Source organism: Salmo salar, unplaced genomic scaffold (genome assembly GCF_965601325.2).
Source record: "Salmo salar unplaced genomic scaffold, fSalSal1 ptg000293l, whole genome shotgun sequence".
NCBI lineage: Eukaryota > Metazoa > Chordata > Actinopteri > Salmoniformes > Salmonidae > Salmo > Salmo salar.
In genome coordinates this window covers 59,104-80,668 of record NW_027675346.1, presented here as the reverse complement: position 1 = coordinate 80,668, position 21,565 = coordinate 59,104, and the positions used below count along the sequence as shown (strand labels likewise).

Sequence of the window (21,565 nt, the reverse complement as noted above, 5' to 3'; positions counted from 1 at the left end):
TTGAAAACACAAGGAAATTTGATCCTATTAAAAAGGCAGGAAGCTGCATTTAGTCAATTCATCATTAAATGCTTACTACAAGGCAGTGTTGCTGATGAAATAGTGCAGGGGCACACCCTCGTGGACAAAATGCTTACAGCACCTGGTATTCCCAGGCGGTCTCCCATCCAAGTACTAACCAGGCCCGACCCTGCTTAGCTTCCGAGATCAGACGAGATCGGGCGTACCCAGGCTGGTATGGCCGTAAGCGAGAAACAATCTCTTGCTACAACATATATAGTCAAAGTGAGTGTGATAAACAGACATTGCATTTTCACCAATTAGATAAGCAGCTTGAACTTTGTGTCACTGAAAAAGTAGAAGAAATTACAAACACTGTTCCCATCACTTTTTAGCACAGGTAGTTGGATAAAATACAAACTTTATTTCCTTTCATCATTTGAACAGGGCAAAGGAGCACAAAGCTGCATTCAGCAACAATATTCTTGTTTGTCTTATAAATACAAGGCAGATGCTAATTGAAAACACAAGGAAATTTGATCCTATTAAAAAGGCAGGAAGCTGCATTTAGTCAATTCATCATTAAATGCTTACTACAAGGCAGTGTTGCTGATGAAATAGTGCAGGGGCACACCCTCGTGGACAAAATGCTTACAGCACCTGGTATTCCCAGGCGGTCTCCCATCCAAGTACTAACCAGGCCCGACCCTGCTTAGCTTCCGAGATCAGACGAGATCGGGCGTACCCAGGCTGGTATGGCCGTAAGCGAGAAACAATCTCTTGCTACAACATATATAGTCAAAGTGAGTCTGATAAAACAGACATTTAGTCAATTCATCATTAAATGCTTAATACAAGGCAGTGTTGCTGATGAAATAGTGCAAGAGCACACCCTCGTGGACAAAATGCTTACAGCACCTGGTATTCCCAGGCGGTCTCCCATCCAAGTACTAACCAGGCCCGACCCTGCTTAGCTTCCGAGATCAGACGAGATCGGGCGTACCCAGGCTGGTATGGCCGTAAGCGAGAAACAATCTCTTGCTACAACATATATAGTCAAAGTGAGTGTGATAAACAGACATTGCATTTTCACCAATTAGATAAGCAGCTTGAACTTTGTGTCACTGAAAAAGTAGAAGAAATTACAAACACTGTTCCCATCACTTTTTAGCACAGGTAGTTGGATAAAATACAAACTTTATTTCCTTTCATCATTTGAACAGGGCAAAGGAGCACAAAGCTGCATTCAGCAACAATATTCTTGTTTGTCTTATAAATACAAGGCAGATGCTAATTGAAAACACAAGGAAATTTGATCCTATTAAAAAGGCAGGAAGCTGCATTTAGTCAATTCATCATTAAATGCTTACTACAAGGCAGTGTTGCTGATGAAATAGTGCAGGGGCACACCCTCGTGGACAAAATGCTTACAGCACCTGGTATTCCCAGGCGGTCTCCCATCCAAGTACTAACCAGGCCCGACCCTGCTTAGCTTCCGAGATCAGACGAGATCGGGCGTACCCAGGCTGGTATGGCCGTAAGCGAGAAACAATCTCTTGCTACAACATATATAGTCAAAGTGAGTCTGATAAAACAGACATTTAGTCAATTCATCATTAAATGCTTAATACAAGGCAGTGTTGCTGATGAAATAGTGCAAGAGCACACCCTCGTGGACAAAATGCTTACAGCACCTGGTGTTCCCAGGCGGTCTCCCATCCAAGTACTAACCAGGCCCGACCCTGCTTAGCTTCCGAGATCAGATGAGATCGGGCGTACCCAGGCTGGTATGGCCGTAAGCGAGAAACAATCTCTTGCTACAACATATATAGTCAAAGTGAGTCTGATAAAACAGACATTTAGTCAATTCATCATTAAATGCTTAATACAAGGCAGTGTTGCTGATGAAATAGTGCAAGAGCACACCCTCGTGGACAAAATGCTTACAGCACCTGGTATTCCCAGGCGGTCTCCCATCCAAGTACTAACCAGGCCCGACCCTGCTTAGCTTCCGAGATCAGACGAGATCGGGCGTACCCAGGCTGGTATGGCCGTAAGCGAGAAAAAATCTCTTGCTACAACATATATAGTCAAAGTGAGTGTGATAAACAGACATTGCATTTTCACCAATTAGATAAGCAGCTTGAACTTTGTGTCACTGAAAAAGTAGAAGAAATTACAAACACTGTTCCCATCACTTTTTAGCACAGGTAGTTGGATAAAATACAAACTTTATTTCCTTTCATCATTTGAACAGGGCAAAGGAGCACAAAGCACACACAAGCTGCATTCAGCAACAATATTCTTGTTTGTCTTATAAATACAAGGCAGATGCTAATTGAAAACACAAGGAAATTTGATCCTATTAAAAAGGCAGGAAGCTGCATTTAGTCAATTCATCATTAAATGCTTACTACAAGGCAGTGTTGCTGATGAAATAGTGCAGGGGCACACCCTCGTGGACAAAATGCTTACAGCACCTGGTATTCCCAGGCGGTCTCCCATCCAAGTACTAACCAGGCCCGACCCTGCTTAGCTTCCGAGATCAGACGAGATCGGGCGTACCCAGGCTGGTATGGCCGTAAGCGAGAAACAATCTCTTGCTACAACATATATAGTCAAAGTGAGTGTGATAAACAGACATTGCATTTTCACCAATTAGATAAGCAGCTTGAACTTTGTGTCACTGAAAAAGTAGAAGAAATTACAAACACTGTTCCCATCACTTTTTAGCACAGGTAGTTGGATAAAATACAAACTTTATTTCCTTTCATCATTTGAACAGGGCAAAGGAGCACAAAGCTGCATTCAGCAACAATATTCTTGTTTGTCTTATAAATACAAGGCAGATGCTAATTGAAAACACAAGGAAATTTGATCCTATTAAAAAGGCAGGAAGCTGCATTTAGTCAATTCATCATTAAATGCTTACTACAAGGCAGTGTTGCTGATGAAATAGTGCAGGGGCACACCCTCGTGGACAAAATGCTTACAGCACCTGGTATTCCCAGGCGGTCTCCCATCCAAGTACTAACCAGGCCCGACCCTGCTTAGCTTCCGAGATCAGACGAGATCGGGCGTACCCAGGCTGGTATGGCCGTAAGCGAGAAACAATCTCTTGCTACAACATATATAGTCAAAGTGAGTGTGATAAACAGACATTGCATTTTCACCAATTAGATAAGCAGCTTGAACTTTGTGTCACTGAAAAAGTAGAAGAAATTACAAACACTGTTCCCATCACTTTTTAGCACAGGTAGTTGGATAAAATACAAACTTTATTTCCTTTCATCATTTGAACAGGGCAAAGGAGCACAAAGCTGCATTCAGCAACAATATTCTTGTTTGTCTTATAAATACAAGGCAGATGCTAATTGAAAACACAAGGAAATTTGATCCTATTAAAAAGGCAGGAAGCTGCATTTAGTCAATTCATCATTAAATGCTTACTACAAGGCAGTGTTGCTGATGAAATAGTGCAGGGGCACACCCTCGTGGACAAAATGCTTACAGCACCTGGTATTCCCAGGCGGTCTCCCATCCAAGTACTAACCAGGCCCGACCCTGCTTAGCTTCCGAGATCAGACGAGATCGGGCGTACCCAGGCTGGTATGGCCGTAAGCGAGAAACAATCTCTTGCTACAACATATATAGTCAAAGTGAGTCTGATAAAACAGACATTTAGTCAATTCATCATTAAATGCTTAATACAAGGCAGTGTTGCTGATGAAATAGTGCAAGAGCACACCCTCGTGGACAAAATGCTTACAGCACCTGGTATTCCCAGGCGGTCTCCCATCCAAGTACTAACCAGGCCCGACCCTGCTTAGCTTCCGAGATCAGACGAGATCGGGCGTACCCAGGCTGGTATGGCCGTAAGCGAGAAACAATCTCTTGCTACAACATATATAGTCAAAGTGAGTGTGATAAACAGACATTGCATTTTCACCAATTAGATAAGCAGCTTGAACTTTGTGTCACTGAAAAAGTAGAAGAAATTACAAACACTGTTCCCATCACTTTTTAGCACAGGTAGTTGGATAAAATACAAACTTTATTTCCTTTCATCATTTGAACAGGGCAAAGGAGCACAAAGCTGCATTCAGCAACAATATTCTTGTTTGTCTTATAAATACAAGGCAGATGCTAATTGAAAACACAAGGAAATTTGATCCTATTAAAAAGGCAGGAAGCTGCATTTAGTCAATTCATCATTAAATGCTTACTACAAGGCAGTGTTGCTGATGAAATAGTGCAGGGGCACACCCTCGTGGACAAAATGCTTACAGCACCTGGTATTCCCAGGCGGTCTCCCATCCAAGTACTAACCAGGCCCGACCCTGCTTAGCTTCCGAGATCAGACGAGATCGGGCGTACCCAGGCTGGTATGGCCGTAAGCGAGAAACAATCTCTTGCTACAACATATATAGTCAAAGTGAGTGTGATAAACAGACATTGCATTTTCACCAATTAGATAAGCAGCTTGAACTTTGTGTCACTGAAAAAGTAGAAGAAATTACAAACACTGTTCCCATCACTTTTTAGCACAGGTAGTTGGATAAAATACAAACTTTATTTCCTTTCATCATTTGAACAGGGCAAAGGAGCACAAAGCTGCATTCAGCAACAATATTCTTGTTTGTCTTATAAATACAAGGCAGATGCTAATTGAAAACACAAGGAAATTTGATCCTATTAAAAAGGCAGGAAGCTGCATTTAGTCAATTCATCATTAAATGCTTACTACAAGGCAGTGTTGCTGATGAAATAGTGCAGGGGCACACCCTCGTGGACAAAATGCTTACAGCACCTGGTATTCCCAGGCGGTCTCCCATCCAAGTACTAACCAGGCCCGACCCTGCTTAGCTTCCGAGATCAGACGAGATCGGGCGTACCCAGGCTGGTATGGCCGTAAGCGAGAAACAATCTCTTGCTACAACATATATAGTCAAAGTGAGTGTGATAAACAGACATTGCATTTTCACCAATTAGATAAGCAGCTTGAACTTTGTGTCACTGAAAAAGTAGAAGAAATTACAAACACTGTTCCCATCACTTTTTAGCACAGGTAGTTGGATAAAATACAAACTTTATTTCCTTTCATCATTTGAACAGGGCAAAGGAGCACAAAGCTGCATTCAGCAACAATATTCTTGTTTGTCTTATAAATACAAGGCAGATGCTAATTGAAAACACAAGGAAATTTGATCCTATTAAAAAGGCAGGAAGCTGCATTTAGTCAATTCATCATTAAATGCTTACTACAAGGCAGTGTTGCTGATGAAATAGTGCAGGGGCACACCCTCGTGGACAAAATGCTTACAGCACCTGGTATTCCCAGGCGGTCTCCCATCCAAGTACTAACCAGGCCCGACCCTGCTTAGCTTCCGAGATCAGACGAGATCGGGCGTACCCAGGCTGGTATGGCCGTAAGCGAGAAACAATCTCTTGCTACAACATATATAGTCAAAGTGAGTCTGATAAAACAGACATTTAGTCAATTCATCATTAAATGCTTAATACAAGGCAGTGTTGCTGATGAAATAGTGCAAGAGCACACCCTCGTGGACAAAATGCTTACAGCACCTGGTATTCCCAGGCGGTCTCCCATCCAAGTACTAACCAGGCCCGACCCTGCTTAGCTTCCGAGATCAGACGAGATCGGGCGTACCCAGGCTGGTATGGCCGTAAGCGAGAAACAATCTCTTGCTACAACATATATAGTCAAAGTGAGTGTGATAAACAGACATTGCATTTTCACCAATTAGATAAGCAGCTTGAACTTTGTGTCACTGAAAAAGTAGAAGAAATTACAAACACTGTTCCCATCACTTTTTAGCACAGGTAGTTGGATAAAATACAAACTTTATTTCCTTTCATCATTTGAACAGGGCAAAGGAGCACAAAGCTGCATTCAGCAACAATATTCTTGTTTGTCTTATAAATACAAGGCAGATGCTAATTGAAAACACAAGGAAATTTGATCCTATTAAAAAGGCAGGAAGCTGCATTTAGTCAATTCATCATTAAATGCTTACTACAAGGCAGTGTTGCTGATGAAATAGTGCAGGGGCACACCCTCGTGGACAAAATGCTTACAGCACCTGGTATTCCCAGGCGGTCTCCCATCCAAGTACTAACCAGGCCCGACCCTGCTTAGCTTCCGAGATCAGACGAGATCGGGCGTACCCAGGCTGGTATGGCCGTAAGCGAGAAACAATCTCTTGCTACAACATATATAGTCAAAGTGAGTCTGATAAAACAGACATTTAGTCAATTCATCATTAAATGCTTAATACAAGGCAGTGTTGCTGATGAAATAGTGCAAGAGCACACCCTCGTGGACAAAATGCTTCCAGCACCTGGTATTCCCAGGCGGTCTCCCATCCAAGTACTAACCAGGGCCGACCCTGCTTAGCTTCCGAGATCAGATGAGATCGGGCGTACCCAGGCTGGTATGGCCGTAAGCGAGAAACAATCTCTTGCTACAACATATATAGTCAAAGTGAGTCTGATAAAACAGACATTTAGTCAATTCATCATTAAATGCTTAATACAAGGCAGTGTTGCTGATGAAATAGTGCAAGAGCACACCCTCGTGGACAAAATGCTTACAGCACCTGGTATTCCCAGGCGGTCTCCCATCCAAGTACTAACCAGGCCCGACCCTGCTTAGCTTCCGAGATCAGACGAGATCGGGCGTACCAAGGCTGGTATGGCCGTAAGCGAGAAACAATCTCTTGCTACAACATATATAGTCAAAGTGAGTGTGATAAACAGACATTGCATTTTCACCAATTAGATAAGCAGCTTGAACTTTGTGTCACTGAAAAAGTAGAAGAAATTACAAACACTGTTCCCATCACTTTTTAGCACAGGTAGTTGGATAAAATACAAACTTTATTTCCTTTCATCATTTGAACAGGGCAAAGGAGCACAAAGCTGCATTCAGCAACAATATTCTTGTTTGTCTTATAAATACAAGGCAGATGCTAATTGAAAACACAAGGAAATTTGATCCTATTAAAAAGGCAGGAAGCTGCATTTAGTCAATTCATCATTAAATGCTTACTACAAGGCAGTGTTGCTGATGAAATAGTGCAGGGGCACACCCTCGTGGACAAAATGCTTACAGCACCTGGTATTCCCAGGCGGTCTCCCATCCAAGTACTAACCAGGCCCGACCCTGCTTAGCTTCCGAGATCAGACGAGATCGGGCGTACCCAGGCTGGTATGGCCGTAAGCGAGAAACAATCTCTTGCTACAACATATATAGTCAAAGTGAGTCTGATAAAACAGACATTTAGTCAATTCATCATTAAATGCTTAATACAAGGCAGTGTTGCTGATGAAATAGTGCAAGAGCACACCCTCGTGGACAAAATGCTTACAGCACCTGGTATTCCCAGGCGGTCTCCCATCCAAGTACTAACCAGGCCCGACCCTGCTTAGCTTCCGAGATCAGACGAGATCGGGCGTACCCAGGCTGGTATGGCCGTAAGCGAGAAACAATCTCTTGCTACAACATATATAGTCAAAGTGAGTGTGATAAACAGACATTGCATTTTCACCAATTAGATAAGCAGCTTGAACTTTGTGTCACTGAAAAAGTAGAAGAAATTACAAACACTGTTCCCATCACTTTTTAGCACAGGTAGTTGGATAAAATACAAACTTTATTTCCTTTCATCATTTGAACAGGGCAAAGGAGCACAAAGCTGCATTCAGCAACAATATTCTTGTTTGTCTTATAAATACAAGGCAGATGCTAATTGAAAACACAAGGAAATTTGATCCTATTAAAAAGGCAGGAAGCTGCATTTAGTCAATTCATCATTAAATGCTTACTACAAGGCAGTGTTGCTGATGAAATAGTGCAGGGGCACACCCTCGTGGACAAAATGCTTACAGCACCTGGTATTCCCAGGCGGTCTCCCATCCAAGTACTAACCAGGCCCGACCCTGCTTAGCTTCCGAGATCAGACGAGATCGGGCGTACCTTTTTTTTTTTTTATCTTTTATTATGAAAAAACACATAATATTTACAATATTCAAACAATAATAATAAAAAAGGATGAACAATTCATCCTTTTACAAAATCAAAAAAGAAAATAAAATAAAACCAATTAATAATTAAAAACAAGTTTTCCATTTTGATCAATTTCGATAAAAGTGCTCCCCCACACAAACAGTTTTTCAAAATTACATCCTCCATATTTATATATTAGTTCAATATCTTTCTCTAAAATACTTTTAAATAAAACCTCCACACTCACAATTTTCCCTTCATAATGTCCTAAATTCCTTCTTTGTCTTACAGCGTATCTAGCATGGCTAAGAACAAAATTCATCAAATTAATATTAAAAACTTTGCTTTTTCCATTTATACCAAATAGAAACAACCTCCTCCACTCAACCCCATTTACAATATCTTCTCCCCAATGTTGTTCTAAAAGCCCCTTTATAAACTCATGAAACCCTTGTAATCTACAACATTCAATAAAAAAGTGCATAAAATGTTCCACCTCCGTACCACAAATATCACATTCTCTTTTAATGTCTCTATTTATTTGATGTAAAACCACGTTCGTAAAAATCCTATTATGTTTCAATTTAAAATCATTATCTTCACATTCTATAGAATTATATTTTACATTGACATTCTTCCATATTGATTTTACATCTATATTTACAAATACCCTAGACCACACTTTTTCTGAAGCAGGAGCTTTTATCTCTCTTAAAATACATTTTTCATAAATCTTTTTAACTTTCAAACCTGATAAAACATGTTTCTCCCCATTACTTTCATAATATAAAACCGGTAAACCCTTAGCTCTCTCAACCACCTCTGTATTTATTAAAAGCACCCATTCTTCAGGAATACACCCTAAAATTCTCTTATACATATTATCTACTGTAGTTTTGCTTATTTCATCTTCCACTTCACAAACATTATCATAAATCGCTTGTACAGGAAGAAAACCTGGAATGACCTCGTATAAAATATCCCCAATCTGTCTCATCCCAGCCCTCATAAAATATTTACAAAACAACATCTTATTATTATATTGTATCTTGGGATTTAAGAAAATTGGCTGATTTAAAATATTGTCTAAAATGGTACACTCATAATAAATATTTGGTAAAAACTCCCCCCAAGCCTCAAACACTTCTCTATAAAACAATGGTATATTAGCTAACATTTCTTTTCTCATACACATTAATAAACCATTTTCCCCCATCCTCCCAACCTCCTGCAAATACTCTTTAAAAAATCTTTTCCATCCATAATCTAGTTCACCATATAAATATTTTCGTACCATTTTAACTCTAATTGCTTTTTTCCTCACATTTAAATCTACCAACTTCAAACCCCCCTCCTCATAACCTGCAATCAAAGTTTTAAAAGAAATTTTCGCTCCTTTCCCATCCCATAAAAAATCAACTAAAATCGTATTCATTTCAGATAAAACCCATTCTGGTACATCTAAAACGTTCATGACATGAATGAAAATTGACATCAGCAAGGAATTTACAACAATTACTTTCCCTTTTAATTTCAAAGCCCTCCCCCTCCACATATTTACCACCTTCCTAACTTTGTTTATAACCCCACTCCATGTCAGATCCCTAGCTTCTTGTTCCTTCACCCCTAAAAACACACCTAACACCTTAAAATAATCATTTACCACCTTAAAAGGAAAAGTCCCCTCATTATTCTTCCCAACATACATTATTACTGACTTCTCCATATTCACTTTTGCTCCTGAGGCTTTCTCATATACTTTAAAACACTCTATCACCCTTTTAACACTACCCTCATCTCTAACTGTTATTGTTGTATCGTCTGCATATTGATGAATTAAACTAAAACCTCCTTGCGGAGTCTCTACACAATTTATAAAATGATCTTTTTTAAGGTATGCCGCTAAGGGTTCTACCGATAAAACAAACAATAAAGCTGATAAAGGGCACCCCTGTCTCACTGATCTCTCAAGAATAAAAGAATCTGTTAAAACCCCATTACATTTAACCCTACTTTTAGCCTTTCTATATAATAATTTTATCCATCTTATAATTCCATTTCCAAACCCATACTTTTCCAGTACCCTAAACATAAAATCATGTTCCACCCTGTCAAAAGCTTTATTAAAGTCTATACTTAAAACAATTCCCCCCATCTTATCGCTATTCATTTTATTTATCACATCTCTAAGTGTAGTTATGGTATCTGCTATATCTCTTCCAGGCACACTATAATTTTGTGTAGGTGCTATAATATCATTTAAAACCATCTTCATCCTATTTGCCAGTATCTTAGCTAAAATCTTATAATCTGAGTTTAACAAACTAATTGGCCTATAATTTTCTAATTTCAATTTACTCCCCTTATTTTTATATAAAATCGATATCAGCCCTGTCACCATGGAATCTGAAACAGTATTATTGTCTTCCATATATTGATATACTTCTAATAAAATAGGTGCTAAAATACTTTCATACATTTTATAAAACTCTGCAATTAGTCCATCTACTCCAGGACTTTTATTTATTTGTAAACCCTTAATTGCATCTTTCACTTCATCCATTGTTATCTTCCTATCACACATTTGCTTATCCTCAGCACCAATTTGCACATCCACACTACTTAAAATCTCTTTTACACACCCCTCATCCACCTCCCCTTTCTTAAATAAATCCTTATAAAAATTCTGTACTGTTTCTAATATCTCAACATAATCATTTACCACTTCACCCTTTACATTTTCAATCTCACTAATATATGATTTCATCTGTTTAGTTTTCTCTAAACCAAGAAAAAACGACGTACATTTCTCCCCTTCTAAAACATATTTTGCCCTACTTCTTATAATTGCACCCTTACACTTATCTATTTCACATTTGCTCAATTTTTCTTTTAAATCTAAAAACTTTTCAATAGTATAATCAGGATCACTATCACATTTCTTCATTTCTTCATTCAATTTTGTTCTTAAATAATTTTCTGCTCTTATCATCCTACTCCTCTTCTTCCTTGCATATCTAATACTAAAAACTTTTATTTTTTCCTTAACATTTTCCCACCACTTGCACTTATCATTCCCTTTTTGCTTATCCTCCATTTCATCTTCTATCAAAGATTTAAGTTGTTTCCCGTATTCCTCATCACCTAGATACCCTGCATTCATACACCATATTCCCCCCCCTTTCCTTTCCTTATCTAACCCCACCGAAAATGTTAACCCAGCATGATCACTAAAAGTTGTAAAAATATATTTAATATCCTTCATAAAATTCCTTAACCCTTCATTTACTAAAACCAAATCTATCCGTGTCTGTTTCAATTCCCCTAAAACCACCTGCCTTCTAGAAAATTCTCTCTTATTCGGATTCTCCTCCCTCCATATATCAATTAAATTGTTTTCAACCATCATCTTCCTTAAAACCCCCCTAGATACGTCACTTCTAAAAATAGCTCCCCTTGTCATATCTAGTCTATCCATTTTTACATTAAAATCCCCAACTAAAATACAGTTTCCCTTGCACCATTTCGCTAATTCTAAAAATAAATTCCTTCTCTCTATTTCATTATTCGGCGCATAAATATTTATAATCCTAAAAACCCTACTCATATATTCAAAATCTAAAATTAAAATCCTCCCATTATTATCATTATATATCTTCTTCACATTTTCTACTACATCCTTCCTTATTAAAATTGCAACCCCACATGAATTCCCCCTACCATTGTTTACATAAATAAAATCCCTCCATATTTTCTGAATTTCTAAAACACACATATTATCCCAGTGCGTCTCTTGAATACATAAAATATCAGAATTCTTTATGTGTACTATTCTATTAAATTTTCCTATTGTTCTCAACCCATTCGCATTTATCGACATTATTGTTACCATACTAATAAATAATAAAATTATAAAATATAATTTCATTATCCTCTACCTTTTATCCAGTTTCTTTCCTCTTCCACCCTTTCTCTCCCCCCCCTCCGCTGCTTTCCTCTTCCTGTATCCTCCTCTCATTCTTTCAAACTTTTCCCCATCATCCGAGTCCGATATCTCCTCCAAGTCCATTTCATCCAGCCAACTTTTCTTCTTTACACCCTCGTCCGTTGTGCTCCCCGTGTTCATCGCCGATTCTGGAATGTTCGTTGTGCTCCCCGTGTTCTCCGCCGTTTCTGGAATGTTCATCTCCGTCTCATGTGTAGTCGTCGTTGTGCTCCCCGTGTTCATCGCCGTTTCTGGAATGTTCGTTGTGCTCCCCGTGTTCATCTCCGTCTCATATATTGTCGTCGTTGTGCTCCCCGTGTTCATACCCGTCTCTGTTATTGTCATTAAACTTAAAACCCTCTCCATTTCTTCACCCCCCGAGGTACTTGTTTGTGCTGTGCTTTCCCCCAAAACCCGTGAGTCCACCGTGCTTCCCCCCAATCCACTTCCCCTCTCCTCCTGAAAACTCCACCTTCTTATTTCCGAATCCATACTGCTCCCAATTTCGTTAATCTTCTGGTCTTCCTTCTTCTCCCTTCTTCCTTCCTCCGTCTCTCCACCTTCCACCACGTCCTCTCCTCCATCTTCTTCTCCTTCTTGCGATGATACAACTGCTTCCTCGAATAGTACTTGACTCCCCTCTTCAGTCATAACTTCTCCACAGTTGCATTCCGCCAATCTCTTTCTGCATCTACCACAAACATTCCTTTCCTTCTCTCCGACACACTCTCTCGCATAATGGCCTTGATTGCCGCACTTGAAACACTTGAATTCAGGGCAATCTTTAACTATGTGCCCAGGTTGTATGCACAATCGACAAACTCTGACCTGCTTGTCATGGATCACCCTGAAGTATTCAGCTCCTTCCAGCGTCTCAATTTTTGTGGAATATGGCAATGATGTGACTTTTTCCGTAAATTTAACTTTACAGAACCTTGTTCCGTCAACCACCTCCGTTCCAGGCCAAACTCTCCTCCTTATCTCCGATACGGCCGTTACTCCCCAGCTTCTCAACTTGTCCAGTATCACTTTATCTTCTATATATACCGGTAGATTCATAAAAGACACCACCAATTCATTAATATTCACATCTCTCGCTAGTATCTTGTTGTCCTTTATCCGTATACCGTCCATTAGCCGTTCTTTACCTTTTCCGTTTCTCATCGTAATTTCATATTTCTTATCTCCTTTCATTCGGCATCCCACCACCTCTCCACACGTCTCCTTAATTGCTCGTAGTAATTCCATCGTCGTCACCTTTTCTTCTCCCACCAACTCAATTGCCACCGTGTATTCTTTTCCATATTTCATTCCTCCTTTTTCGTTTTCCTTCCGTTGCGCATTTTCGTTGTCTTTGTCCGTTCCGTTTGTCGTTGCCATGTTGTCCGTCATTGTGAATCAAAAATGAAAGCGAAAAAACCTCCCCCAGGCAGCAAAACTGCAGGGGGGGAAAACTAAACAAAACTAAAAACTATCCAAATGAAAAAAACAATAAATTATATTGCAAAATCCAAAAAAGAAACGAAAAAAGCTCTCGAGCAAACACTCTCAAGCAAACACTCACAGCTCAATTACTCGCACCTGTCGTCACTTCTCCAATCAAGGATTAGCGCCCCCAGGCTGGTATGGCCGTAAGCGAGAAACAATCTCTTGCTACAACATATATAGTCAAAGTGAGTCTGATAAAACAGACATTTAGTCAATTCATCATTAAATGCTTAATACAAGGCAGTGTTGCTGATGAAATAGTGCAAGAGCACACCCTCGTGGACAAAATGCTTCCAGCACCTGGTATTCCCAGGCGGTCTCCCATCCAAGTACTAACCAGGGCCGACCCTGCTTAGCTTCCGAGATCAGATGAGATCGGGCGTACCCAGGCTGGTATGGCCGTAAGCGAGAAACAATCTCTTGCTACAACATATATAGTCAAAGTGAGTCTGATAAAACAGACATTTAGTCAATTCATCATTAAATGCTTAATACAAGGCAGTGTTGCTGATGAAATAGTGCAAGAGCACACCCTCGTGGACAAAATGCTTACAGCACCTGGTATTCCCAGGCGGTCTCCCATCCAAGTACTAACCAGGCCCGACCCTGCTTAGCTTCCGAGATCAGACGAGATCGGGCGTACCCAGGCTGGTATGGCCGTAAGCGAGAAACAATCTCTTGCTACAACATATATAGTCAAAGTGAGTGTGATAAACAGACATTGCATTTTCACCAATTAGATAAGCAGCTTGAACTTTGTGTCACTGAAAAAGTAGAAGAAATTACAAACACTGTTCCCATCACTTTTTAGCACAGGTAGTTGGATAAAATACAAACTTTATTTCCTTTCATCATTTGAACAGGGCAAAGGAGCACAAAGCACACACAAGCTGCATTCAGCAACAATATTCTTGTTTGTCTTATAAATACAAGGCAGATGCTAATTGAAAACACAAGGAAATTTGATCCTATTAAAAAGGCAGGAAGCTGCATTTAGTCAATTCATCATTAAATGCTTACTACAAGGCAGTGTTGCTGATGAAATAGTGCAGGGGCACACCCTCGTGGACAAAATGCTTACAGCACCTGGTATTCCCAGGCGGTCTCCCATCCAAGTACTAACCAGGCCCGACCCTGCTTAGCTTCCGAGATCAGACGAGATCGGGCGTACCCAGGCTGGTATGGCCGTAAGCGAGAAACAATCTCTTGCTACAACATATATAGTCAAAGTGAGTGTGATAAACAGACATTGCATTTTCACCAATTAGATAAGCAGCTTGAACTTTGTGTCACTGAAAAAGTAGAAGAAATTACAAACACTGTTCCCATCACTTTTTAGCACAGGTAGTTGGATAAAATACAAACTTTATTTCCTTTCATCATTTGAACAGGCAAAGGAGCACAAAGCTGCATTCAGCAACAATATTCTTGTTTGTCTTATAAATACAAGGCAGATGCTAATTGAAAACACAAGGAAATTTGATCCTATTAAAAAGGCAGGAAGCTGCATTTAGTCAATTCATCATTAAATGCTTACTACAAGGCAGTGTTGCTGATGAAATAGTGCAGGGGCACACCCTCGTGGACAAAATGCTTACAGCACCTGGTATTCCCAGGCGGTCTCCCATCCAAGTACTAACCAGGCCCGACCCTGCTTAGCTTCCGAGATCAGACGAGATCGGGCGTACCCAGGCTGGTATGGCCGTAAGCGAGAAACAATCTCTTGCTACAACATATATAGTCAAAGTGAGTCTGATAAAACAGACATTTAGTCAATTCATCATTAAATGCTTAATACAAGGCAGTGTTGCTGATGAAATAGTGCAAGAGCACACCCTCGTGGACAAAATGCTTACAGCACCTGGTATTCCCAGGCGGTCTCCCATCCAAGTACTAACCAGGCCCGACCCTGCTTAGCTTCCGAGATCAGATGAGATCGGGCGTACCCAGGCTGGTATGGCCGTAAGCGAGAAACAATCTCTTGCTACAACATATATAGTCAAAGTGAGTCTGATAAAACAGACATTTAGTCAATTCATCATTAAATGCTTACTACAAGGCAGTGTTGCTGATGAAATAGTGCAAGAGCACACCCTCGTGGACAAAATGCTTACAGCACCTGGTATTCCCAGGCGGTCTCCCATCCAAGTACTAACCAGGCCCGACCCTGCTTAGCTTCGGAGATCAGACGAGATCGGGCGTACCCAGGCTGGTATGGCCGTAAGCGAGAAACAATCTCTTGCTACAACATATATAGTCAAAGTGAGTCTGATAAAACAGACATTTAGTCAATTCATCATTAAATGCTTAATACAAGGCAGTGTTGCTGATGAAATAGTGCAAGAGCACACCCTCGTGGACAAAATGCTTCCAGCACCTGGTATTCCCAGGCGGTCTCCCATCCAAGTACTAACCAGGGCCGACCCTGCTTAGCTTCCGAGATCAGATGAGATCGGGCGTACCCAGGCTGGTATGGCCGTAAGCGAGAAACAATCTCTTGCTACAACATATATAGTCAAAGTGAGTCTGATAAAACAGACATTTAGTCAATTCATCATTAAATGCTTAATACAAGGCAGTGTTGCTGATGAAATAGTGCAAGAGCACACCCTCGTGGACAAAATGCTTACAGCACCTGGTATTCCCAGGCGGTCTCCCATCCAAGTACTAACCAGGCCCGACCCTGCTTAGCTTCCGAGATCAGACGAGATCGGGCGTACCCAGGCTGGTATGGCCGTAAGCGAGAAACAATCTCTTGCTACAACATATATAGTCAAAGTGAGTGTGATAAACAGACATTGCATTTTCACCAATTAGATAAGCAGCTTGAACTTTGTGTCACTGAAAAAGTAGAAGAAATTACAAACACTGTTCCCATCACTTTTTAGCACAGGTAGTTGGATAAAATACAAACTTTATTTCCTTTCATCATTTGAACAGGGCAAAGGAGCACAAAGCACACACAAGCTGCATTCAGCAACAATATTCTTGTTTGTCTTATAAATACAAGGCAGATGCTAATTGAAAACACAAGGAAATTTGATCCTATTAAAAAGGCAGGAAGCTGCATTTAGTCAATTCATCATTAAATGCTTACTACAAGGCAGTGTTGCTGATGAAATAGTGCAGGGGCACACCCTCGTGGACAAAATGCTTACAGCACCTGGTATTCCCAGGCGGTCTCCCATCCAAGTACTAACCAGGCCCGACCCTGCTTAGCTTCCGAGATCAGACGAGATCGGGCGTACCCAGGCTGGTATGGCCGTAAGCGAGAAACAATCTCTTGCTACAACATATATAGTCAAAGTGAGTGTGATAAACAGACATTGCATTTTCACCAATTAGATAAGCAGCTTGAACTTTGTGTCACTGAAAAAGTAGAAGAAATTACAAACACTGTTCCCATCACTTTTTAGCACAGGTAGTTGGATAAAATACAAACTTTATTTCCTTTCATCATTTGAACAGGGCAAAGGAGCACAAAGCACACACAAGCTGCATTCAGCAACAATATTCTTGTTTGTCTTATAAATACAAGGCAGATGCTAATTGAAAACACAAGGAAATTTGATCCTATTAAAAAGGCAGGAAGCTGCATTTAGTCAATTCATCATTAAATGCTTACTACAAGGCAGTGTTGCTGATGAAATAGTGCAGGGGCACACCCTCGTGGACAAAATGCTTACAGCACCTGGTATTCCCAGGCGGTCTCCCATCCAAGTACTAACCAGGCCCGACCCTGCTTAGCTTCCGAGATCAGACGAGATCGGGCGTACCCAGGCTGGTATGGCCGTAAGTGAGAAACAATCTCTTGCTACAACATATATAGTCAAAGTGAGTGTGATAAACAGACATTGCATTTTCACCAATTAGATAAGCAGCTTGAACTTTGTGTCACTGAAAAAGTAGAAGAAATTACAAACACTGTTCCCATCACTTTTTAGCACAGGTAGTTGGATAAAATACAAACTTTATTTCCTTTCATCATTTGAACAGGGCAAAGGAGCACAAAGCACACACAAGCTGCATTCAGCAACAATATTCTTGTTTGTCTTATAAATACAAGGCAGATGCTAATTGAAAACACAAGGAAATTTGATCCTATTAAAAAGGCAGGAAGCTGCATTTAGTCAATTCATCATTAAATGCTTACTACAAGGCAGTGTTGCTGATGAAATAGTGCAGGGGCACACCCTCGTGGACAAAATGCTTACAGCACCTGGTATTCCCAGGCGGTCTCCCATCCAAGTACTAACCAGGCCCGACCCTGCTAAGCTTCCGAGATCAGACGAGATCGGGCGTACCCAGGCTGGTATGGCCGTAAGCGAGAAACAATCTCTTGCTACAACATATATAGTCAAAGTGAGTGTGATAAACAGACATTGCATTTTCACCAATTAGATAAGCAGCTTGAACTTTGTGTCACTGAAAAAGTAGAAGAAATTACAAACACTGTTCCCATCACTTTTTACCACAGGTAGTTGGATAAAATACAAACTTTATTTCCTTTCATCATTTGAACAGGGCAAAGGAGCACAAAGCACACACAAGCTGCATTCAGCAACAATATTCTTGTTTGTCTTATAAATACAAGGCAGATGCTAATTGAAAACACAAGGAAATTTGATCCTATTAAAAAGGCAGGAAGCTGCATTTAGTCAATTCATCATTAAATGCTTACTACAAGGCAGTGTTGCTGATGAAATAGTGCAGGGGCACACCCTCGTGGACAAAATGCTTACAGCACCTGGTATTCCCAGGCGGTCTCCCATCCAAGTACTAACCAGGCCCGACCCTGCTTAGCTTCCGAGATCAGACGAGATCGGGCGTACCCAGGCTGGTATGGCCGTAAGCGAGAAACAATCTCTTGCTACAACATATATAGTCAAAGTGAGTCTGATAAAACAGACATTTAGTCAATTCATCATTAAATGCTTAATACAAGGCAGTGTTGCTGATGAAATAGTGCAAGAGCACACCCTCGTGGACAAAATGCTTACAGCACCTGGTATTCCCAGGCGGTCTCCCATCCAAGTACTAACCAGGCCCGACCCTGCTTAGCTTCCGAGATCAGACGAGATCGGGCGTACCCAGGCTGGTATGGCCGTAAGCGAGAAACAATCTCTTGCTACAACATATATAGTCAAAGTGAGTGTGATAAACAGACATTGCATTTTCACCAATTAGATAAGCAGCTTGAACTTTGTGTCACTGAAAAAGTAGAAGAAATTACAAACACTGTTCCCATCACTTTTTACCACAGGTAGTTGGATAAAATACAAACTTTATTTCCTTTCATCATTTGAACAGGGCAAAGGAGCACAAAGCACACACAAGCTGCATTCAGCAACAATATTCTTGTTTGTCTTATAAATACAAGGCAGATGCTAATTGAAAACACAAGGAAATTTGATCCTATTAAAAAGGCAGGAAGCTGCATTTAGTCAATTCATCATTAAATGCTTACTACAAGGCAGTGTTGCTGATGAAATAGTGCAGGGGCACACCCTCGTGGACAAAATGCTTACAGCACCTGGTATTCCCAGGCGGTCTCCCATCCAAGTACTAACCAGGCCCGACCCTGCTTAGCTTCCGAGATCAGACGAGATCGGGCGTACCCAGGCTGGTATGGCCGTAAGCGAGAAACAATCTCTTGCTACAACATATATAGTCAAAGTGAGTCTGATAAAACAGACATTTAGTCAATTCATCATTAAATGCTTAATACAAGGCAGTGTTGCTGATGAAATAGTGCAAGAGCACACCCTCGTGGACAAAATGCTTACAGCACCTGGTATTCCCAGGCGGTCTCCCATCCAAGTACTAACCAGGCCCGACCCTGCTTAGCTTCCGAGATCAGACGAGATCGGGCGTACCCAGGCTGGTATGGCCGTAAGCGAGAAACAATCTCTTGCTACAACATATATAGTCAAAGTGAGTGTGATAAACAGACATTGCATTTTCACCAATTAGATAAGCAGCTTGAACTTTGTGTCACTGAAAAAGTAGAAGAAATTACAAACACTGTTCCCATCACTTTTTAGCACAGGTAGTTGGATAAAATACAAACTTTATTTCCTTTCATCATTTGAACAGGGCAAAGGAGCACAAAGCACACACAAGCTGCATTCAGCAACAATATTCTTGTTTGTCTTATAAATACAAGGCAGATGCTAATTGAAAACACAAGGAAATTTGATCCTATTAAAAAGGCAGGAAGCTGCATTTAGTCAATTCATCATTAAATGCTTACTACAAGGCAGTGTTGCTGATGAAATAGTGCAGGGGCACACCCTCGTGGACAAAATGCTTACAGCACCTGGTATTCCCAGGCGGTCTCCCATCCAAGTACTAACCAGGCCCGACCCTGCTTAGCTTCCGAGATCAGACGAGATCGGGCGTACCCAGGCTGGTATGGCCGTAAGCGAGAAACAATCTCTTGCTACAACATATATAGTCAAAGTGAGTCTGATAAAACAGACATTTAGTCAATTCATCATTAAATGCTTAATACAAGGCAGTGTTGCTGATGAAATAGTGCAAGAGCACACCCTCGTGGACAAAATGCTTACAGCACCTGGTATTCCCAGGCGATCTCCCATCCAAGTACTAACCAGGCCCGACCCTGCTTAGCTTCCGAGATCAGACGAGATCGGGCGTACCCAGGCTGGTATGGCCGTAAGCGAGAAACAATCTCTTGCTACAACATATATAGTCAAAGTGAGTGTGATAAACAGACATTGCATTTTCACCAATTAGATAAGCAGCTTGAACTTTGTGTCACTGAAAAAGTAGAAGAAATTACAAACACTGTTCCCATCACTTTTTAGCACAGGTAGTTGGATAAAATACAAACTTTATTTCCTTTCATCATTTGAACAGGGCAAAGGAGCACAAAGCACACACAAGCTGCATTCAGCAACAATATTCTTGTTTGTCTTATAAATACAAGGCAGATGCTAATTGAAAACACAAGGAAATTTGATCCTATTAAAAAGGCAGGAAGCTGCATTTAGTCAATTCATCATTAAATGCTTACTACAAGGCAGTGTTGCTGATGAAATAGTGCAGGGGCACACCCTCGTGGACAAAATGCTTACAGCACCTGGTATTCCCAGGCGGTCTCCCATCCAAGTACTAACCAGGCCCGACCCTGCTTAGCTTCCGAGATCAGACGAGATCGGGCGTACCCAGGCTGGTATGGCCGTAAGCGAGAAACAATCTCTTGCTACAACATATATAGTCAAAGTGAGTCTGATAAAACAGACATTTAGTCAATTCATCATTAAATGCTTAATACAAGGCAGTGTTGCTGATGAAATAGTGCAAGAGCACACCCTCGTGGACAAAATGCTTACAGCACCTGGTATTCCCAGGCGATCTCCCATCCAAGTACTAACCAGGCCCGACCCTGCTTAGCTTCCGAGATCAGACGAGATCGGGCGTACCCAGGCTGGTATGGCCGTAAGCGAGAAACAATCTCTTGCTACAACATATATAGTCAAAGTGAGTGTGATAAACAGACATTGCATTTTCACCAATTAGATAAGCAGCTTGAACTTTGTGTCACTGAAAAAGTAGAAGAAATTACAAACACTGTTCCCATCACTTTTTAGCACAGGTAGTTGGATAAAATACAAACTTTATTTCCTTTCATCATTTGAACAGGGCAAAGGAGCACAAAGCACACACAAGCTGCATTCAGCAACAATATTCTTGTTTGTCTTATAAATACAAGGCAGATGCTAATTGAAAACACAAGGAAATTTGATCCTATTAAAAAGGCAGGAAGCTGCATTTAGTCAATTCATCATTAAATGCTTACTACAAGGCAGTGTTGCTGATGAAATAGTGCAGGGGCACACCCTCGTGGACAAAATGCTTACAGCACCTGGTATTCCCAGGCGGTCTCCCATCCAAGTACTAAACAGGCCCGACCCTGCTTAGCTTCCGAGATCAGACGAGATCGGGCGTACCCAGGCTGGTATGGCCGTAAGCGAGAAACAATCTCTTGCTACAACATATATAGTCAAAGTGAGTGTGATAAACAGACATTGCATTTT

The 21,565-nt window shown here is 40.8% G+C and overlaps 39 non-coding genes across 39 annotated transcripts; all 39 read right to left on the bottom strand.

Moving 5' to 3' along the window:
* Positions 1-130: 130 nt before the first annotated feature.
* Positions 131-249, bottom strand: LOC145874424 (5S ribosomal RNA). Its single transcript, XR_014390060.1, has one exon. It is a non-coding gene; the product is annotated as a 5S ribosomal RNA (ribosomal RNA).
* A 399-nt stretch (positions 250-648) lies between these two features.
* Positions 649-767, bottom strand: LOC145874413 (5S ribosomal RNA). Its single transcript, XR_014390049.1, has one exon. It is a non-coding gene; the product is annotated as a 5S ribosomal RNA (ribosomal RNA).
* Positions 768-906: 139 nt separating this feature from the next.
* On the bottom strand, positions 907-1,025 carry LOC145874402 (5S ribosomal RNA). The gene has a single exon (XR_014390038.1). It is a non-coding gene; the product is annotated as a 5S ribosomal RNA (ribosomal RNA).
* A 399-nt stretch (positions 1,026-1,424) lies between these two features.
* Positions 1,425-1,543, bottom strand: LOC145874391 (5S ribosomal RNA). The gene has a single exon (XR_014390027.1). It is a non-coding gene; the product is annotated as a 5S ribosomal RNA (ribosomal RNA).
* A 139-nt stretch (positions 1,544-1,682) lies between these two features.
* Positions 1,683-1,801, bottom strand: LOC145872354 (5S ribosomal RNA). Its single transcript, XR_014387986.1, has one exon. It is a non-coding gene; the product is annotated as a 5S ribosomal RNA (ribosomal RNA).
* A 139-nt stretch (positions 1,802-1,940) lies between these two features.
* LOC145874380 (5S ribosomal RNA) lies at positions 1,941-2,059 on the bottom strand. Its single transcript, XR_014390016.1, has one exon. It is a non-coding gene; the product is annotated as a 5S ribosomal RNA (ribosomal RNA).
* Positions 2,060-2,468: 409 nt separating this feature from the next.
* LOC145874368 (5S ribosomal RNA) lies at positions 2,469-2,587 on the bottom strand. Its single transcript, XR_014390004.1, has one exon. It is a non-coding gene; the product is annotated as a 5S ribosomal RNA (ribosomal RNA).
* Positions 2,588-2,986: 399 nt separating this feature from the next.
* On the bottom strand, positions 2,987-3,105 carry LOC145874357 (5S ribosomal RNA). The gene has a single exon (XR_014389993.1). It is a non-coding gene; the product is annotated as a 5S ribosomal RNA (ribosomal RNA).
* Positions 3,106-3,504: 399 nt separating this feature from the next.
* Positions 3,505-3,623, bottom strand: LOC145874346 (5S ribosomal RNA). The gene has a single exon (XR_014389981.1). It is a non-coding gene; the product is annotated as a 5S ribosomal RNA (ribosomal RNA).
* Positions 3,624-3,762: 139 nt separating this feature from the next.
* LOC145874335 (5S ribosomal RNA) lies at positions 3,763-3,881 on the bottom strand. The gene has a single exon (XR_014389970.1). It is a non-coding gene; the product is annotated as a 5S ribosomal RNA (ribosomal RNA).
* Positions 3,882-4,280: 399 nt separating this feature from the next.
* LOC145874324 (5S ribosomal RNA) lies at positions 4,281-4,399 on the bottom strand. The gene has a single exon (XR_014389959.1). It is a non-coding gene; the product is annotated as a 5S ribosomal RNA (ribosomal RNA).
* Positions 4,400-4,798: 399 nt separating this feature from the next.
* On the bottom strand, positions 4,799-4,917 carry LOC145874313 (5S ribosomal RNA). Its single transcript, XR_014389948.1, has one exon. It is a non-coding gene; the product is annotated as a 5S ribosomal RNA (ribosomal RNA).
* Positions 4,918-5,316: 399 nt separating this feature from the next.
* Positions 5,317-5,435, bottom strand: LOC145874302 (5S ribosomal RNA). Its single transcript, XR_014389937.1, has one exon. It is a non-coding gene; the product is annotated as a 5S ribosomal RNA (ribosomal RNA).
* Positions 5,436-5,574: 139 nt separating this feature from the next.
* Positions 5,575-5,693, bottom strand: LOC123734912 (5S ribosomal RNA). Its single transcript, XR_006765097.2, has one exon. It is a non-coding gene; the product is annotated as a 5S ribosomal RNA (ribosomal RNA).
* A 399-nt stretch (positions 5,694-6,092) lies between these two features.
* On the bottom strand, positions 6,093-6,211 carry LOC123734974 (5S ribosomal RNA). The gene has a single exon (XR_006765159.2). It is a non-coding gene; the product is annotated as a 5S ribosomal RNA (ribosomal RNA).
* Positions 6,212-6,350: 139 nt separating this feature from the next.
* Positions 6,351-6,469, bottom strand: LOC123734975 (5S ribosomal RNA). The gene has a single exon (XR_006765160.2). It is a non-coding gene; the product is annotated as a 5S ribosomal RNA (ribosomal RNA).
* A 139-nt stretch (positions 6,470-6,608) lies between these two features.
* On the bottom strand, positions 6,609-6,727 carry LOC145875171 (5S ribosomal RNA). The gene has a single exon (XR_014390805.1). It is a non-coding gene; the product is annotated as a 5S ribosomal RNA (ribosomal RNA).
* Positions 6,728-7,126: 399 nt separating this feature from the next.
* On the bottom strand, positions 7,127-7,245 carry LOC145874271 (5S ribosomal RNA). The gene has a single exon (XR_014389905.1). It is a non-coding gene; the product is annotated as a 5S ribosomal RNA (ribosomal RNA).
* A 139-nt stretch (positions 7,246-7,384) lies between these two features.
* Positions 7,385-7,503, bottom strand: LOC145874259 (5S ribosomal RNA). Its single transcript, XR_014389893.1, has one exon. It is a non-coding gene; the product is annotated as a 5S ribosomal RNA (ribosomal RNA).
* Positions 7,504-13,790: 6,287 nt separating this feature from the next.
* On the bottom strand, positions 13,791-13,909 carry LOC145869895 (5S ribosomal RNA). The gene has a single exon (XR_014385891.1). It is a non-coding gene; the product is annotated as a 5S ribosomal RNA (ribosomal RNA).
* Positions 13,910-14,048: 139 nt separating this feature from the next.
* On the bottom strand, positions 14,049-14,167 carry LOC145874248 (5S ribosomal RNA). The gene has a single exon (XR_014389882.1). It is a non-coding gene; the product is annotated as a 5S ribosomal RNA (ribosomal RNA).
* A 409-nt stretch (positions 14,168-14,576) lies between these two features.
* On the bottom strand, positions 14,577-14,695 carry LOC145874237 (5S ribosomal RNA). The gene has a single exon (XR_014389871.1). It is a non-coding gene; the product is annotated as a 5S ribosomal RNA (ribosomal RNA).
* A 398-nt stretch (positions 14,696-15,093) lies between these two features.
* Positions 15,094-15,212, bottom strand: LOC145874226 (5S ribosomal RNA). The gene has a single exon (XR_014389860.1). It is a non-coding gene; the product is annotated as a 5S ribosomal RNA (ribosomal RNA).
* Positions 15,213-15,351: 139 nt separating this feature from the next.
* Positions 15,352-15,470, bottom strand: LOC145871356 (5S ribosomal RNA). Its single transcript, XR_014386987.1, has one exon. It is a non-coding gene; the product is annotated as a 5S ribosomal RNA (ribosomal RNA).
* A 139-nt stretch (positions 15,471-15,609) lies between these two features.
* Positions 15,610-15,728, bottom strand: LOC145868893 (5S ribosomal RNA). Its single transcript, XR_014384888.1, has one exon. It is a non-coding gene; the product is annotated as a 5S ribosomal RNA (ribosomal RNA).
* Positions 15,729-15,867: 139 nt separating this feature from the next.
* Positions 15,868-15,986, bottom strand: LOC145869894 (5S ribosomal RNA). Its single transcript, XR_014385890.1, has one exon. It is a non-coding gene; the product is annotated as a 5S ribosomal RNA (ribosomal RNA).
* A 139-nt stretch (positions 15,987-16,125) lies between these two features.
* Positions 16,126-16,244, bottom strand: LOC145874215 (5S ribosomal RNA). Its single transcript, XR_014389849.1, has one exon. It is a non-coding gene; the product is annotated as a 5S ribosomal RNA (ribosomal RNA).
* A 409-nt stretch (positions 16,245-16,653) lies between these two features.
* LOC145874204 (5S ribosomal RNA) lies at positions 16,654-16,772 on the bottom strand. Its single transcript, XR_014389838.1, has one exon. It is a non-coding gene; the product is annotated as a 5S ribosomal RNA (ribosomal RNA).
* A 409-nt stretch (positions 16,773-17,181) lies between these two features.
* Positions 17,182-17,300, bottom strand: LOC145875590 (5S ribosomal RNA). The gene has a single exon (XR_014391234.1). It is a non-coding gene; the product is annotated as a 5S ribosomal RNA (ribosomal RNA).
* Positions 17,301-17,709: 409 nt separating this feature from the next.
* On the bottom strand, positions 17,710-17,828 carry LOC145868771 (5S ribosomal RNA). The gene has a single exon (XR_014384767.1). It is a non-coding gene; the product is annotated as a 5S ribosomal RNA (ribosomal RNA).
* Positions 17,829-18,237: 409 nt separating this feature from the next.
* On the bottom strand, positions 18,238-18,356 carry LOC145874193 (5S ribosomal RNA). The gene has a single exon (XR_014389827.1). It is a non-coding gene; the product is annotated as a 5S ribosomal RNA (ribosomal RNA).
* A 139-nt stretch (positions 18,357-18,495) lies between these two features.
* On the bottom strand, positions 18,496-18,614 carry LOC145874182 (5S ribosomal RNA). Its single transcript, XR_014389816.1, has one exon. It is a non-coding gene; the product is annotated as a 5S ribosomal RNA (ribosomal RNA).
* A 409-nt stretch (positions 18,615-19,023) lies between these two features.
* LOC145874171 (5S ribosomal RNA) lies at positions 19,024-19,142 on the bottom strand. Its single transcript, XR_014389805.1, has one exon. It is a non-coding gene; the product is annotated as a 5S ribosomal RNA (ribosomal RNA).
* A 139-nt stretch (positions 19,143-19,281) lies between these two features.
* LOC145874159 (5S ribosomal RNA) lies at positions 19,282-19,400 on the bottom strand. The gene has a single exon (XR_014389794.1). It is a non-coding gene; the product is annotated as a 5S ribosomal RNA (ribosomal RNA).
* A 409-nt stretch (positions 19,401-19,809) lies between these two features.
* Positions 19,810-19,928, bottom strand: LOC145874147 (5S ribosomal RNA). Its single transcript, XR_014389782.1, has one exon. It is a non-coding gene; the product is annotated as a 5S ribosomal RNA (ribosomal RNA).
* Positions 19,929-20,067: 139 nt separating this feature from the next.
* Positions 20,068-20,186, bottom strand: LOC145867524 (5S ribosomal RNA). Its single transcript, XR_014383517.1, has one exon. It is a non-coding gene; the product is annotated as a 5S ribosomal RNA (ribosomal RNA).
* Positions 20,187-20,595: 409 nt separating this feature from the next.
* On the bottom strand, positions 20,596-20,714 carry LOC145874136 (5S ribosomal RNA). Its single transcript, XR_014389771.1, has one exon. It is a non-coding gene; the product is annotated as a 5S ribosomal RNA (ribosomal RNA).
* Positions 20,715-20,853: 139 nt separating this feature from the next.
* On the bottom strand, positions 20,854-20,972 carry LOC145867523 (5S ribosomal RNA). Its single transcript, XR_014383516.1, has one exon. It is a non-coding gene; the product is annotated as a 5S ribosomal RNA (ribosomal RNA).
* A 409-nt stretch (positions 20,973-21,381) lies between these two features.
* LOC145875503 (5S ribosomal RNA) lies at positions 21,382-21,500 on the bottom strand. The gene has a single exon (XR_014391139.1). It is a non-coding gene; the product is annotated as a 5S ribosomal RNA (ribosomal RNA).
* Between the last annotated feature and the right edge of the window lie 65 nt (positions 21,501-21,565).